The sequence below is a fragment of the Rhipicephalus microplus genome, chromosome 1 (assembly GCF_043290135.1).
Source record: "Rhipicephalus microplus isolate Deutch F79 chromosome 1, USDA_Rmic, whole genome shotgun sequence".
Taxonomy (NCBI): Eukaryota; Metazoa; Arthropoda; class Arachnida; order Ixodida; family Ixodidae; genus Rhipicephalus; species Rhipicephalus microplus.
The window spans coordinates 215,067,277-215,084,287 of NC_134700.1; the positions used below are offsets into that span (position 1 = coordinate 215,067,277).

General features: G+C 45.2%; 1 protein-coding gene across 4 annotated transcripts in view; it reads right to left on the minus strand.

The window, feature by feature from the left end:
- The window catches only part of LOC142806804 (galactosylceramide sulfotransferase-like), a 30,717-nt gene extending 21,853 nt beyond the window's left edge, over window positions 1-8,864 (minus strand). For all 4 annotated transcript variants that reach the window (XM_075891300.1, XM_075891299.1, XM_075891298.1 and 1 more), the window contains exon 1: window positions 8,513-8,864. The gene's annotated coding sequence lies outside the window, so the exon portion shown is untranslated. The remainder of the gene's footprint in view (window positions 1-8,512) is intronic.
- Between the last annotated feature and the right edge of the window lie 8,147 nt (window positions 8,865-17,011).

Sequence of the window (17,011 nt, forward strand, 5' to 3'; positions counted from 1 at the left end):
CCAATATAATTAATCATGCGTTGACGATTGAATTTCAAAGGAACACAACACTTTCAACGTGGTCCTGCGGTTCCACTCGTATATCTCGCTCAGTGGTACTACCTTTTCTGGATCTGGCAACAACAGTAATGATGATTTTTGACGTTCCACGTGCCAGAACTAGGATCATGATTGTGAGTTCAAGACCGCCGTAGTGGGGAAACCCTGATGAAAATATTGACCACCGGGAGTTCTTTAACGAGCCCTTCAATCTAAACACACTGGTGTTTTCTTGCGTTTATTTTTCAATCAAAAGTGGCCCCTGAAGCTGGTTATCCAACCCGGGTATCGAATACGGCTGTCGAAACCACGTCGCGCTTTGCAGGTAACACGTTTACCTGCTGAGCTACAACGGTGGACTAAATCATCGCGAAACATACAGCCTCACCTACCATTTCACTATGCCCACTCGCTCGCTGGATTCTGCGCTGACTGGTTGTGTCCTCGCGATCTCCGACGTCAGCGTAGCTCTGGCCGACTGTGCTGGCTCTACGTCATCTCATGACGCCGACCTTCGACAGCGTAGCTCTGACCTACTGGACTTGCCCTACGCCATCTCCTGACGCCGACAAGAGCTCGCGCAAGTGATGCCCCATCCTCGGACTCCTGCGACCGTGTTTCCATCTTTCCTATCTCTCCTATCCCCTCGATATGTCCTCGCTCGCTGGCTTAGCGCATCTCTCTTTCTCTCTCTCTACACCTTTATTCCTATCCTTTTAATCCCTCCTCACCCCCATCCCCTGTGAGCTACTGTTGAGGGGTCGCACCCTGATGCAGACAGTTACGGGGCTCACTTTTCTCTTCTTTTCCCTCTCTTAGAACCACTTCATTTCACTATGCCCACTGTGAGCTCAAATAAATGCGCGTCAACCTCACAAGCCACATGTTTATCGCAGCAGAGTGTAGACGGTTTTCCGCAGCGACGAGCGGGCGCTGCCACGTTTGAACACGTGATCTAATGGCCTTCTAGTTTGCGCTTATTTACCATCGCCGATGGCCGGCCGATTCGCCGCAGCCGTTCCCGGGTTGAAGGCCAGCAAAGCGGGCGCAGCGCATGGTCTGCGCCACCCATTTCCCTTTTAGAGGCGAAACTCCTTACAACGGCACCTGGTCGTCCCTCGTAGCCGTTGTAGTGTGTAACAAGTATAACATTTTGACCTCCAAGGTGGTGCCGGTGAGAGATTTCTTCTGTGCGTTGTTCAACGATAGAAAATAGTGCTCAATGTACATGCCAATGGCTGCTAATGGAGAATGAGAGACAGGAGCATTCAGCTTTTAGTTAACGCGCACGCTGTGATCCCCATTAGCAGCCATTGGCATGTACATTGAGCACTATCTGACAAGAAAGGGTTGCTACGTTATACTCGCTGGGTGTAACCTGTTTAGTTTTAGAAAGGTATAGCGAGCGTTGAGCCGCAGTGCCATGAATACAATGAACTAGTATATACCATGAACTCGAGGTGGTGAAAGGTGGGAAGTAGATACGAAGCGAAAGCCGTAAGAAAGTAAAAGCCGAATTCCCCTGTCTCTCATTCCCCATTAGCAGCCATTGGCATGTACATTGAGCACTATCTGACAGGAAAAGGTTGCTGCGTTATACTCGCTGGGCGTAACGTCCTTGGTTTTAGAAAGGTTTAGCGAGCGTTGGGCCGCAGTGCCATGAATACAGTGAACTAGTATGTACCATGAACTCGAGGTGGTTAAAGGTGGGAAGTAGACCCGAAGCGCAACCCGTAAGAAAATGTGCGTGTGTCTCCTCTCGTTCAGTCCTTGGAATGTCCGCTGGATGGCGATGCTACTATATGGGGAATATATGATGAAAAGATGCGAAATGGTGTTACTTGGAGTGTTGAATAGATGGACGACAGACAGATGCATGGATGGACGCATGAACGTTCGGACGCAGGGGCGGATGCATGGACGAACGCAGGGACGGACGCACGAACAGACGCACGCACGGACGAGCGGATGGACGGTCACACAGACGGACGCATGGACGGACGGAAGCAAGAACGAATGTATGGGCGAATGCTTTGCCCCACTCTCCATCATTCACTCCGTGGATATGCTGCCATTCTTACGGTTGCATATTGCGTGCTCAAACTGGAGGTTTTATCGCGAGGCAAGAAAATGTATTCGGTTAGCTTCAAGAAAAGCTAACCCATCGGGGTGAAAGTTCAAAGTACACTGACTGACAAACACGAGACCAGTTCTTTTAATAAAAGAAAGCTTCCACTACTTTTATGGACACCTTGTAACGGCTGCTTACAACACTGATGTGTCATTTAAAAGCAGTTCGCAACAACAATGCCGACAGTTTGTCACGAGATGGGGATATTGCGATCTTTTCAGAGAGATGAAATGCTCGGTTCCTCGCTTGTGCCTTCGTTCCTGGCGCTACCCGCTCGAGTATACACATGTTTCCACGAATCCAGGAAATTGTAAGCGTTGAATATAACGAATGACCGTACGAATATGGTTGTTTCTTCCGACGCCTTACTTTTCGCCAATCGCCCTAAATTCGCTGCGTACTTACGACGTTTTTATGCTGTCCGCTTCGCGATGAATCAGTGGCTCGGATGCTGACCCGAAGGGCCGAGGGTCGCGAATTTGATCCCGGCCAAGGCGGTCGCCTTTCGATTGAAGTGAAATGGCAGAGGCCTGTGTAATGTCTAATGTCAGAGCGCCTTAAAGAACACGAAATGATCAAAACTTCCGGAGCCCTTCACGATGGCGTCCCTCGTAATCATATCGTATTTTCGGCTCGTAAAACACCCCATAATAACGTTCTTATACTGTTCATCGCGGATATATTTTATCCACCTGCTAGATTTTTTTTTTCTGAGACACTATTATACATCATTTAAAATGCATGCCATGATTTTTTTCTTTAAAGGGCTACCCATCACCCCAAGTTTAAAAACAAGGGGTTGATTTTCTCCTCTCCTTCATACACATGATGCACCCTCCTCGCCCCTTAGCTCTTGAATGCACTTGAACAATAACAGCACTAAGCGCTATAGAGCCGATCAAGATTTCGCGCTTCCGGTTGCACGCTGTTATCACCGCTTGCGCAGTTGTAAACACAAAAAAATGAAGTTTTATTGGTTGATTGTGCATGATATTCATGCGAGACAAAGAACGGATGAGTGGCTGCATGGCAAAGAATTGTAGGAGACAAATCACACGTGGTATTTCGCGTATATTAACGAATCAGGAGCATGTACGCTGTAGACGTCATGGGAACTACTGTCTGCGTCACAGTAGTGCGCAAAGAAGGGCAACAAATATCAGGAACAAAATTGCGCTTTTTTTTTTGTATTATGGGAGCTTGTTGAGTGGCCCTTTGAAGTTAAGTATAGGACAACAACCCTTTTTTAGCTCATTGCACTCTCATAACATGTACGGTAGGACAAACTTTTTATGGGCTTGCAATTTAGTGGTAAGTAGTCACTGACTCTACTTTTTTTTTTCCTGGAAAGTTTTTAACCTATACCGCTTGAAAGCACCCATACATTGGTAGAAAATCGCTTGTCGCTTAATAGGTGACAAATTGGATGTTTAATCCGTGAAGACTGAGGAAAAGCGCGCTGATGTGATGCACATTATACCGCTGCTCTATATGGAACCATTATTAATTATAAATAATGATCACTAATCCAACAACTTAGTTGAAACTCATGGAGGCAAGCTTTGAGCGTAGAAGCACATGTATAGTACGGATTTTTTTTTAGTGTATGCAGTTACGGCAATACGACAAAACCCAATTTCCTATAAAATATTTGTGCTGTTTATTGTTATCATTACTTAGTAGTTAAAGTTAATTATGAATAATTGTATGCAACGTGGAAATCAGTGGTATCAAACGAAAAGTATCCGAGATTTCAATATAGCCCTCTAAATATTAGCATTGACATTTATACTTATTCAGTTATAATGGTCATCCTTGTAATTATATCTAATATCCACTGCATGACAAAATCCTCTGCCAAAGATGTCCAATTTACCCTGTCCAGCGCGGTCATTCGATATTATGCTTGCCAGTTTCATAGCTTCATCACCTCACCTCACTCTAGCCCATCCTCGGCATTCGGTGGAATTTCTCCTTCATTGGCGCCGATACCATCTCAAAAATAATTAAGAAACTGGGGATAAGTACTAATTATGGTATTTGGAGGATTGCGTTTTAATTTATCAAACCAAAGAACATAGCTATACGATGTATGCCGCGAAAGTTTTACGGCACTAGATAGCAGTCAGAAGTCCTATTTCAGTCAGGGTTAAAATTTAAAAGGGTGACTCATAGACGTGTATTATATTTAAGGTCAAGCATTTCTTAGCAAACTTCCGTGACTTTTTCTATCTATCTATCTATCTATCTATCTATCTATCTATCTATCTATCTATCTATCTATCTATCTATCTATCTATCTATCTATCTATCTATCTATCTATCTATCTATCTATCTAGCAGCCTATGACTTCGTGCTGTCTTGGCCATCTCGTTCATGGAATGAACACCAAAATTGGTATGGCAGGACGTGAATGCATGACAAACGTAAATGACAGGTCATAATATGAAAATCATGGCATGCACGTCATGAAGGACATGATTTACATACCACGATCTTGGTGCTCTCGAAACCACTTCTTCAGTTTAATGTATGCCAAAATTGTTGTGTGAGTTAATGAGTTGATGGAGAGTACCTTAGTAACCAGCGCTTCGCCGAAAACATTGCATTGCTGAGTAACTCAGGGGACGAATTGCAATTTATGATTACTGAATTAGACAAGGAGAGCAGAAAGGTAGGTGCAGAAAACGAAAATAATGTACTACAACCTCGGAAGAAAACTCGTGCGCTGACAATGTATGTGATTGATCACTTCACTCGGTAGGTAAAAAAAAAAACGCGCAGTAGAATTTACTTAAATGCGTGCACCCGTACACACAAACACACACTTGTTTGCTCGCGCGTCTTTTTTTCACCGATTACAAACGTCAATGGTCAATTTCGACTACGCAGCGCCCGTAATGTGGATAAGTATAGCTGTGCGTACACGAAAAACCTTTGTCTTTATACAGTTTATAGCTGTGGCTCCTTGCATGACAGCGGAAGAGAAACAGTACCTGCCACACTTCAATCTGCACTCACGATAGTGTAGTTTCAAGACGATTGAGAGTGCTTCATTAAACAAGCGCATACGTTAACACGCATGATATTATATGGTTTCCGCGAGACATCACGCTGTACAGCGTAGTGCATCGGCTTGTCTTCGTCCTTATTATGGGCAAACGTATAATTGCTGTTATAAAATCAAGTGTCGGTAAAATACATAATTATTTTTCTCGCCATGCCCTATAATCTATCTATTACATGATTATGTGTTGAAATCAGTACATTTAAAGTTGCAGAGGATCATTTCAGCTCACAGCTATAGTACAACATAGTTGGGGATGTTCAAAAGGACTCCCAACAAACACTGACAGCTAACTTAGGCAACGACAAGATGTGAGCAAGTGGTATAAATCATACATGTTTTATTAGAATTCCCGCAATATCGGGGCCAAGGACAACAGCTTACATACGATATTTAATGGCATTTAACCATAGGTCCTTCAGCACCAGGAAAAAAGCATAGGTCCGCAGCCAACACATACCTTGCAAGAACGTACATTATTAGCAATAAACAAGTTTATAGAAGGAAATGGTATACTCGGAATTCACTGACAACGCCTTTTCAGGCTTCTTTTTGTGCATACAACTTCACTTGATCTTGTCGCTCTATGTGTCACTTCATGTGCAGTCTTATTCTCTGTCCCCGCGACTGGACTTGGACGATTTCACTATTGTTACGTAACTCGATGTTGTGTATTATTTTTAGCGTATATTGTCTACGTGTGAATGCCTTTTATGAGAACTATATATAGTCATATGTACTTCAGTGTGGCCGGCATTACCAAATATGCGGCCAGAGACACGGTCACAACCACAGACAAAGCCACAGCACAATCCACAGCGACTCCATTGTCGCAGCAGACATTGCACGACCCAACGAGAGCACTGGTTTCTCATGACTTGCTTGAAAAAGACCAGGACATTCCTGCTATGCCTCGATCTCTTCTGAACACTATATTTATGCTTTCAAATAAGCTAACTGCTCCGACGGCCCGGATTGCATTGAAACGGCTGGAGGTTCTTAATCCAGTATTTTCAGCGCTTCAGTAATCTCCACGGCTCGCCCACGACTCTCTCAATGGCAGCGATTTCCCAGTCGCATGTCAGAACGCTGAATTCACGTGTATTATAGGTCAGAGAACTCCGGCTCCAGAGACTGAGTGTACTCCTTCGTGCGTCCAGTTCTCTCCTTATCTCTTTATCTTTTCAATCTCCATTCTCTTATCCTCTGTGCAGGGTAGCAAACCGGACGCTAATCCGATTAACCTTTCTTCCTTTCCTCTTCTTGTTTTCGGCCTCTCTCTCATAGTCATATATGACTGGACTGTACTCTGTGTTGTTTTTTCATCGCAGCGGGAATGAATTGACATGTGGCCACGAGCACAACATGAACGTGGCATGTAATTCATGTCGTAAATGACATGCATTTCACAATTTGCATGTTAAGACCCGTTATTTATGTTCGTTCTGCATTCACGTCATGTAATACCAATTTCGTATATATCCCACGAATGAAACGCCCGCGAGTATCCAAACACCGCGTCATGTAAATCATTTTGTACATAAAGAGCATGGTCATGACTTCCGCTTTACAAGTCTGTCATTTTCTTCATACACTCTCGCCATGCCACAACAATTTTCATCATCATCATCATCATCATCATCATCATCATCATCATCATCATCATCATCATCATCATCAGCCTGACTGCACCCACTGCATCACAGAGGCGTCTCTCATGTTCCGCGGGTCAACTCGGTGCTGTGCTTGCTGCTGCCACTTGATACCCACAAACTTCCTAATCTAGTCTGCCCAACTAAATTTCGTCTCCCCCTCACCCGATTAGCTTCTCCTTGAATCCAGTCTGTGATCCTCAATGACCAGCGGTTATCTTGCCTTTGCGCTACGTGCCCTGCCCATGACAATTTCTTCTTCGTGAATTCGGCTGTGACGCCCTTAACACTCGTTTCTTCTCTTATATAAACTCTGCAGTCTTCTTGTCCCTTAGAGGTACACCTGTCATTTTCCTTTCCATTGCTCGCTGCGTCGTCTTCAACTTAAGTTGAACCCTCTTTGTAATACTCCAGGTTTCTGCTCCGTAGGTAAGTATCGGTAAGATGCAGCGGTTATATACCTTCCTATTGTGAAGATTGGCGCAAATACGACTCTAATTTTAGAATGTTTGCTGAATGTACTCTACCACATTATTATTCTTCAATATCGTAGTTCGGCTCCGTGGTTAAGTAGACGTACTATTTTACAACTTCAAGTGCACTGCTACCTATTTCGGAGCTATCCCACATATACCTGCTGCATGTTGAGACCGTTCCCTCAGACAATGCACGCAGCCGTCAATACAATTCAAGGCGCTTACATACACTACCAGTTATTTGTTTATGATTGAAAATTGAAAATGATAACAGTTGCGCCCTCGTCCCGTCGTTCTCGTCCTACAGTGCTTAGCGCACCACACTTGCAATTAGGTTCTAATGTGGTTTTACGTTCCACACCGACGATATGATGATGGACGCCGTAATATATATATATATATATATATATATATATATATATATATATATATATATATATATATATATATATGTGTGTGTGTGTGTGTGTGTGTGTGTGCGTGTGCGTGTGCGTGTGCGTGTGCGTGTGTGTGTGTGTGTGTGTGTGTGTGTGTGTGTGTGTGTGTGTGTGTGTGTGTGTGTGTGTGTGTGTGTGTGTGTGTGTGTGTGTGTGTGTGTGTGTGTGTTGGAAAGAAGTGTATACTTAAAGGCTCGTTTTTCCGTGCATTGACACAATAATAATTCGGTCTAACCGACAATAATATATATATTGTTTCACATGCCCCGCCGCAGTGGTCTAGTGGCTAAGGTACTCGGCTGCTGACCCGCAGGTCGCGGGATCAAATCCCGGCTGCGGCGGCTGCATTTCCGACGGAGGCGGAAATGCTGTAGGCCCGTGTACTCAAATTTGGGTGCACGTGAAAGAACCCCATGAGGTCGAAATTTCCGGAGCCCTCCACTACGGCGTCTCTGATAATCATATGGTGGTTTTGGGACGTTAAACAGCACATATCAATCAGATTGTTTCACATGTATAGCTTCGAAATCTTCTGGGCGCGATATCTCGGTCTTGTTAACCGCGTCAAGGCGTTGCCCCGTGAAGCGAGGCGTGGCGAAGCCAAGGAGACGGTACTTTACCTTTTGCATGCCCATCACGTTTTACAAGCATAAAAAAAAGTATACACGTTATCTCAAAATCAAAGTGCTTGGCATATAAAGTTACTTACAAGATATCATGCAGCCAAGTGGAGCTTGTAGCTGACGGAACCTCAATGAAGGCCACTCGTTGGCTAGCTTCTTCCTTACAAAGAGATATCAAACACCAATAGAGCGTTGAAAATTTCAAGAAGAAGTTTTCCTACGCCTCAACTGTAAGATACGGCGTAAGTATTCAAACTGTACAAGGTCAAACAATGGCCAGGTAGACATACAGAAGACGCAGTACAGTATAGGCCCTCATTAGGCGCAGTACATGTATTATCCGTTCATTTCGCTTGAGCACTGTGAGTGACCGAGCGAACATAGCATGTGGAAGGACGCGCAGATGTCACAACTTTGCTTGTGCCGGTCTCTACTCGGGCGACGGCAAATAAAACTATATTGCAGTAAAATGACTTGAGATCACTCGGCTTGTGCCAAATGCTAAAACTCGCATTACCCTTATGAATTTTTTTTCTTCAAGCACGTTATCAATAAATGCCTCGTCAGAGAGAAGGTTACTGCAGACTCGTTGCTATAGACACGGAGCGTTGAACTCAGGATGACTTAAAGCGTCAGTCAAGACTTCAGCTCGATAATTATTCGGCTCATTGAAACTCAAAAAGGTTATTTATTCACTCAATTCGCAAAAATAAATAACTTCAAGGATGATACTCGGAGAACGCCGAGCGCGAAGTGCCGCAAATATGCGAAGCAATGTAGCGAAAAAGTTCGTGGAAAGCCTGAACGGCCGCGGGCACTATCAGACAGGCATATTCGTCATCCAGAATTGCGCTGTTGGCACGTAGGAAGGTGTGTTCAGAAGCACGTTACGGATTAAGAAACGAAGATATGATAAGTGATTCCATTAGAGAATGGAATCACTTATCAAATGAACAAGTGTGCTGTATTAATGAAGATGTGTTTTTCTCGACATTGTAACCCCCCCTGCTGCAGCGCCTTCGGGCTAAGCGGGGTGATCATTGAATAAAGAATAAAGAATGAAGAACCGCGTTCTTATCGTGAACTAATTCGTAAACGACTATGACGGCCTTTGCGCTGCGCTTGCGCGAATTATATAAATACCGGATTTGCGTAATCCTGAAAAAAATGAAAGTACATTGATGTAATGAAAATTTATTTATGGTTTTCTTTATGTTCTCGATAATTCGGCGTTTGGTCGATTCGGACAGTCTCTTCCAGTCTCGTGAAATGTGCATTAACAAGCGTTTACTGTATAGGCAAACACGGAGACCTCCTGTGGCTAACTTTGACAACTTCCGTCAGTTTAGCAACAAATATTCCTATATTGCGGCACCCCGATTGAGTGGAATGTCACAGGTGTGGGCACGAGGGGCTGGGGGAGTGAGGGAGGAAGGGAGGGAGGGAGGGAGGGAGGGAGGGAGGGGGGGAGGGAGAAGCGATCGGCTTCCTTCAAATTATGATTGTTGCTCTCATTCAATACATCTTGTTTATTGGTTGGTCTGATGTCATGATGTACTGAAGCTAGAGTCCTGGCACTGACAACTTCGACCAGGTTATTGGTGTACTGAATAAATAAGGCTGTAGTTCATGTCCCATAAAGATATCGTGGACATATCCTACGTTGATTGATATGTAGGGTTTAACGTCTCAAAACCACCATATGATTATGAGAGACGCCGTAGTGGAGGGCTCCGGAAATTTCGACCACCTGGGGTTCTTTAACGTGCACCCAAATCTGAGCACACGGGCTTACAACATTTCCGCCTCCATCGGAAATGCAGCCGCCACAGCCGGCATTCGAACCCGCGACCTGCGGTTCAGCAGCCGAGTACCTTAGCCACTAGACCACCGCGGCGGGGCGACATATCCTACGTTGAAAACAGGAAATGCGTCTATGACATCAAAGTGGTCTACCCTCTTGCCATAGACAGAAACAATTAAACATATGGTTGAACTAGATGACGTCCACAACCACATGCGTACATAAAAGGTTATCATAAAAGTTCTGTCCCAGAAGCCGAAAGAGGGCTATGCGAGGTTTTCAATGTCATTGTTTTTAACTTCTTAAAGAGCAACTTCATCTTCATGTCTCTAATACTGAAAGCGTACTGTCAGCCAGCAAGACAAGCCATGGACCACCCTGCAGTAATGCCAAAGTTTTTTGTCTGCAAGGCAAAAATCATCAATGATTTTGGTAATGCCTAATGTGAATTCTGGCCGCAGCAGCAGAGAATATTCCCCCTTGAATACACAGCTGTCGCAAGCGCGTTTTTGTGAAATCGCGTAAAAACTGCAGGTGAAATTCACGCAAGATTTCAGACAGCTGATAAGAAATGCTGCGTCATGTCTCGCCATCTTTACTTAACTCTCTTAACCAATTGTCCTATTTCCTCTCCCGAAGGATGTGGATGTGTTGATCACACATCTTGTTGTTTTTAATGACATTGCATTTTGTGTGTGAAGTACACGGCGATGTATGTTTCAACTTCTGCATATTCATTAGTGATTATTTATTATGCTTGTATGTTTATTCCGCATATTCTTTTTTATTCTGTGTGAAGTGTGAAGCGATACCTTTCAAATTTTTATATAGATCAGTTTGATGTTTCAGATAGAAATGTTTTTAATTATCTGTATTTTATTGTTCTTTTATTTTTCTTGAAAGCTGCACAAACACGTTTCTTTGGATTGATTTATGTTTAGTCATGTTTTTACGCACATAGTTCATTTTTTTCTTGTTCATTAACCTGTTTATGCATTGTACTTTTTTTTCGCCCGTCCACTGTTTGTTGGCGAAAAAAAAAGGGGGGGGGGGACACAGACAGACGTTATGTGGCTTTGTGTCTGTGTTCCTGTTATCTGTACCGTATATGATACAGATAAGCTTAGCGCCTCCTCGATAAACAGGATTAGTCGACTTCCTTCTATCATATCGCGGTGCTGATGTTGCAACCAATACTTAAATGTAGGGAAGGAAGGAAGAAAGAAGCAAGCAGTGACTCTTCACGCTAGACTTGGAGCGAACGATCTCGGTGAACAAAAATACGAAGTCCATGCCTATGGTCACCTAGGGTAAACCGCAAAGCGATGAATGTGCCTTAACGCTACCGTCTTTTTTTTTTAAGACACAAAGATCTGCGATCAATAGAAAGCGGACTCGATTGAAAGGGCGCATTGTGACAAAGTGTTTAGTCTGCCCAAGCGAGGACTTTTCGACTCACCGATGCAGGCCTGTGTGTATATATATATATATATATATATATATATATATATATATATATATATATATATATATATATATATATATATATATATATATATATATATATATATATATATATATATATATATATATATATATATATAATTTTTGTTTGTTTGTTTTGATTTGTAACAACCAAGTGGAAAGGGGCTGCCTTCGCCAAGTAATGAAGAAAACAACTCTTTCATTGTTGTTGTTTTTTTTTTCATTTCAATAAAAAGAACTGCAGAAATACAGGGAGGTTAGCCAGTTCCTATACCGGCTCACTACCCTGAGCTGAAAAATAACAAAAGGGAGATATTACAACACAAGTAGAAGAAGAGAAGAGCAAGAGGAGAAAAAAAGAGCAATTGACTAAAGTCTGCCTTTAAGCCCAGTTGTGCGCAAACTGGTCTCATGGAGGACAGATCTATGTATTGCCACGGCCGGGCTTGACTGCACCTCCACGCGCTTGTTTCAAGGGAGCGCGCAGGTGCAGTCTAGCCCGGCCGTGGTCTTACTGAGTGAAAGAATCGTACATCTTTGAATAGTATCAATCCCACTTCCAGTTAGACCTCGCTTTTTTTTTCTGGTCCAGTGCTCTGCATCGATATACTGAAAGCGGCAACGTTTCTTATTCCTCTCGCTTCAGTTCGTCCTTTCTATTGAGTCACGAATACCTATAAAAGGGCGGTCAACGTTGCCGTGCGTGTTCTTAATGTATACCACGTAACACTCGAGAAGCCTACTTACCGATGTTTGTCTCGGTGTTTATGAAGAGAACACCACCTAAATTCATTTCGTGCATGGGCTTGGTTTTCACAGTCATGGGCAAAAAGCTCTGTGCCCAACTTCCATTATCAGCCTAAATATGGTTGCCGGATTTTGTGGTTAAACTTGTCGCATTCACCCAGGTAACTGGCTGTACGCTCCAAGCGTGACACTTTGTAAACTATTTTTTGAATTTGACGAACCCTTTAAAGGAAAGTGGAAGAAGACATGGCTTACCAAGTGTCCCAGTTGGAGGGCCCAGCAGGGCAAATAGGTGAAAGTATTTTAAAAATCGGGAGATCTCACGTACATGCATGGGAATCAACGTTGCGCGAAGCATACGGAGGGAAGGTGAGCGTGTTGCATTTGTTTTATTGAAAACACGTCATGAAATAACGCTAAATTTTTATGTTCAAATGTTGCACATACAGACATATGTTGAAGAGTTGCAGATGTTTATATAACCAGTAGTTTGCGCTTGTGCAACGATGCTGACTGGAACACGCGTATTAGCAACACCACAAGCGGATATGAGGCGTTGATGCTCGCGAGGATGCTGGCCCTGAACACTGCTACACAAATCAACTTCAGCGCATGGAAACTAACCACAATTGACGTAAACCCGACGTGACAACTGTATCAAAGGAGTACAAATGTAATGTTCGTAAAATTGGCAGCACTGCAACCACTATCGATGTTTAACGAACATTACCGTCTATTTGCAAATTAGTTCCAAGACCTGCCGTAGCTCTGTGGTAAAATGCTTCATTGCAACGCAGAATGCTTGGGTTCAATTCCCGCTGGAACCCTGACATTTATTCTTTGCATTCGTCCGGTCGACGCTACCGCTGTCGGGTATTTCTTAACGCTCGCGCTTTAAAATTGCGCATGTGTCTCGTCGTTCCTGAGTTGATGCGATGTGTCAATCACCTGTAGCATATACCAGCATGCCAGTGGCACATACCCGCCCGTGAGTATGTGGCACTGTCTGGTGGGAAGTGTTGGACGATGTACGCGACGGGATTGACATTCATATTAAAAGAAAAGCGGCGCACAAAAAGACGGAGACAAAGAGGAGAACCACACACAGCGCTGCCATTACTCGTGACATTACTCTTGTCTAGACCAGTGCGTCATATTCGTCATACCATCTTACCCTCTTATGCTAATTTTGGGTCACGCCAAGTTACGGGGGTGACCATGAGAGCACCCAAACGTAAGTGGCTCGATAGATAGATAGATAGATAGATAGATAGATAGATAGATAGATAGATAGATAGATAGATAGATAGATAGATAGATAGATAGATAGATAGATAGATAGATAGATAGATAGATAGATAGATAGATAGATAGATAGATAGATAGATAGATAGATAGATAGATACGCTCAAAGTCGCCGAAGTTCGCTAAGAAAATGCTTCGCATTTAAAAATATCCACCATTAGAAGAACAGCGCGAGCAGAGTGCGCGGAAGCTGCGCTCAGCGCTATTGCCGAGAACTCTGGGAACCACGGCCATCTAATATACTTCGACGGCAATTCTGTCATACACAGACATCATGAAGACAATTAAAACAAGACGCTGGCCATAATAAAAGCAAATAAAAAAGAAAACGCCAGGCTCGCGCAGCACAGTCACATCAAAAGCTAAATGGGCGGCCTTTCAGAGCCTTTGTTAAAAAACTCTTTGGGTAAGTGCTACAAGTCCACCTTTAGGGTAACCACTACGCCATAAATGAGTGGCCGGATCTGTCCCTGTCCCTACATCAGAATTTCGGGGGGACCCGCCGTGGTGGTCTAGTGGCTAAGGTACTCGGCTGCTGGCCCGCAGGTCGCGGGTTCGTATCCTGGCTGCAGCGGCTGCATTCCAGATGGAGGTGGAAATGTTGTAGGCCCATGTGCTCAGATTTGGGTGCACGTTAAAGAACCCCAGGTGGTCAAAATTTCCGGAGCAGTTCACTACGGCGTCTCTCATAATCATATGGTGGTTTTGGGACGTTAAATCCCACATATCAATCAATCAGAATTTCGAGGGGCCTATATAGGCACCCCCCTGACAATGCACTCGAGTCGAGGGCTTTTCACGGATAAGCGAGCCACTAACCCAACTCACCGTACCGGCCTCGAATTCAGGGGGGAAACAGCGCAAGTCGAAGCATTTCAAGAACTGAAACGACGCTGGCAAACGTTACCGATACTTCCGCATTTCGACGAAAATCCACACCATGCGACGCAAGCAGCGTAGGGTTAGGCGGCCTCGTGCTTGTGCAGAATACTCACGTACAGGAAAGGGTTATCTGTTCAGTCTGTCGCTATCTAAGGCAAAATGCAACAAAAACAAAAGATGTGTCTTGTCATCATCTGTACTACGTCAAAGTTCTGCCACTGCCACTACGGCAGGTCCTTCAAAACTATAAACGACACCACGCCTTGTGGTAAAGACCCTTCAGGTCGTCTCACACGATGAAGTATGAGAGTTCAATGATTACTGTATTTTACAAGTCTGGATGGGCAGACTCGCTCCCTCGATTCCATGCTGACCGGTTGTGCCCTCGCGATCTCCGACGACAGTGCAGCTCTGGCCAACTGGGCTGGTCCTACGCCAACTCCTGACGCCGGTACCCGACGACAACGACAGCGTAGCTCTGACCGACTGGATTAGCCCTACGCCATCTCCTGACGCCGACAAGAGCTGTCGCCAGTGGTGTCCCATCCTCGGACTCCTGCAATCGTGTCCATCTTTCCTGTCTTCTTATACTTCCGTCGTTCGCTGTCCCTGCGCCTCGCTCTCTCCTTCCTCTCTCTTTATCTCTTTACCTTGTAATCCTGTCCTTTTAATCCCTTCTCAAACCCGATCCCTCGTGAGCTACTGTTGAGGTGTCCTACCCTGAGAGACAGTTACGGGGTTCACTTTTCTCTTATTTTCATTTAAAATCACCCCCCCCCCCCCCCCCAGTCCGGATGAACTAATGCTCACGCAGACCTTAGTGCTAACAGAATGACTGCTTCTTGGGAATCTTAAGCTCCGACGACTTCGCTGAATGGCAGCGAGCCAACCCGGAACTTGGGGGTCAAGTAAAATAGCTCGAAGGCAGGAACACCTCGTTATTCCGAAGGTATTCAAGCGGGCATTGTTTGGCTTGGGAAAAAGTTTGCCAGAAGAAAAACTTCCTACCTTTTCGAGCGAAGTGCATTCTCTCGTGGTAGCCTGAACACAGGGACCAGAAGTCCTCCAGGCCCTGCAAGACGATCCAACAGCGCGACACCTCGGAGTTGTCCATACTCTCACGAGATTACCGAAAAATTACTGGCCATACCTTGTCGCTGACGTAGCTCACTGACGTAAGGAAATGCCGAGATTGTCATCGACAGAAGACAACACCATGACCTGCAGGCCTTCTTCAGCCGATCAAGCCAACTCGGCGACCGTTCCAGCCCCAACGTCGACTTGCGGAAATAAATGGATCGTCGTAGCTATCGACTACTTACACAATGGTGATCTCGCTCGCTACACCTAAACAAGGGCCCTTCCCAAAGGCAGTGCCAAGCCAAGTTTTCTACTTTTCTTTAGAACATTGTCCTGCGTCACGTGGGTCCACAGAAGTCCTTATCGGTGACAGAGGTACCGCCTTAATGCGGACCTAACTCAGGCGATTCTGAGATGCAGCCAGACAGGTCATCGCTGAGCCACCGCCTGCCACCCACAGACAAAGGACCTCGCTGAGCGTCTAAACAAGACCATTACCTACATGCTGGCCACGTACCATCAGCGTCCAATGAAACCCGAAGAGCGGCGGGCCTTCGCGATGGCGGGCCTTCGCGACGCCGTCCACTTTATTATCACTACGAACAAGCATGCATGTATGTGCAAAGCTGCTGAACAGGTGATGGTGGTAAAAAACATTTATTTTAGAAAAAGTCTGCTAGAGAGTGCCGACGTGGCCCATCGGCGTGCTAGAGTGGAAAGACCCTATTCCGGGACGCCAGTGGAGCTGGAAGCTGCCCGTGCGCGCTCCACCAAGGAGCGTTGTGCAGCCAAGGTAGAGCAGCCGAGCAGGTGCTCCTCCCAAGCCTCTCTAGTTGGGATAGCAAAAGGGGATGAGAAAGGGACGGGATTAACTGGGCACGATGCTACGACGTGATATGTGTCGGCGAGCACATGACAGGTCGAGCAGGTGCCATTGATTTCCGGCAAAAAGTGCCTGGCGACCGCCGGACTTATAAAGGTGTTCGTCTGCAGGCGGCGTAGCAGTCGTTCGTCCGCTTTCTCCAAACCGCGTGCGGGGTCCGGGTAGAGGCGGCGCGAAGCCCGGTAATAAGCCAAAATTTCGCGAAAGCGCGTCAGGTTGGTATTGCCAGATTCCGTCTCGGGACATGGAGGGGCAACGGCCCGGACAGGAGAAGCGCGGGCAGCGGCATTTGCCGCCTCGTTGCCGGGCAGGCCCGAGTGGCCTGGGGTCCACACTATACGAATGGGATGAGGGTTAAAGCGCCAAGAGGCTGCCTGTAGTAGGCTAGCCGCCAGCGGA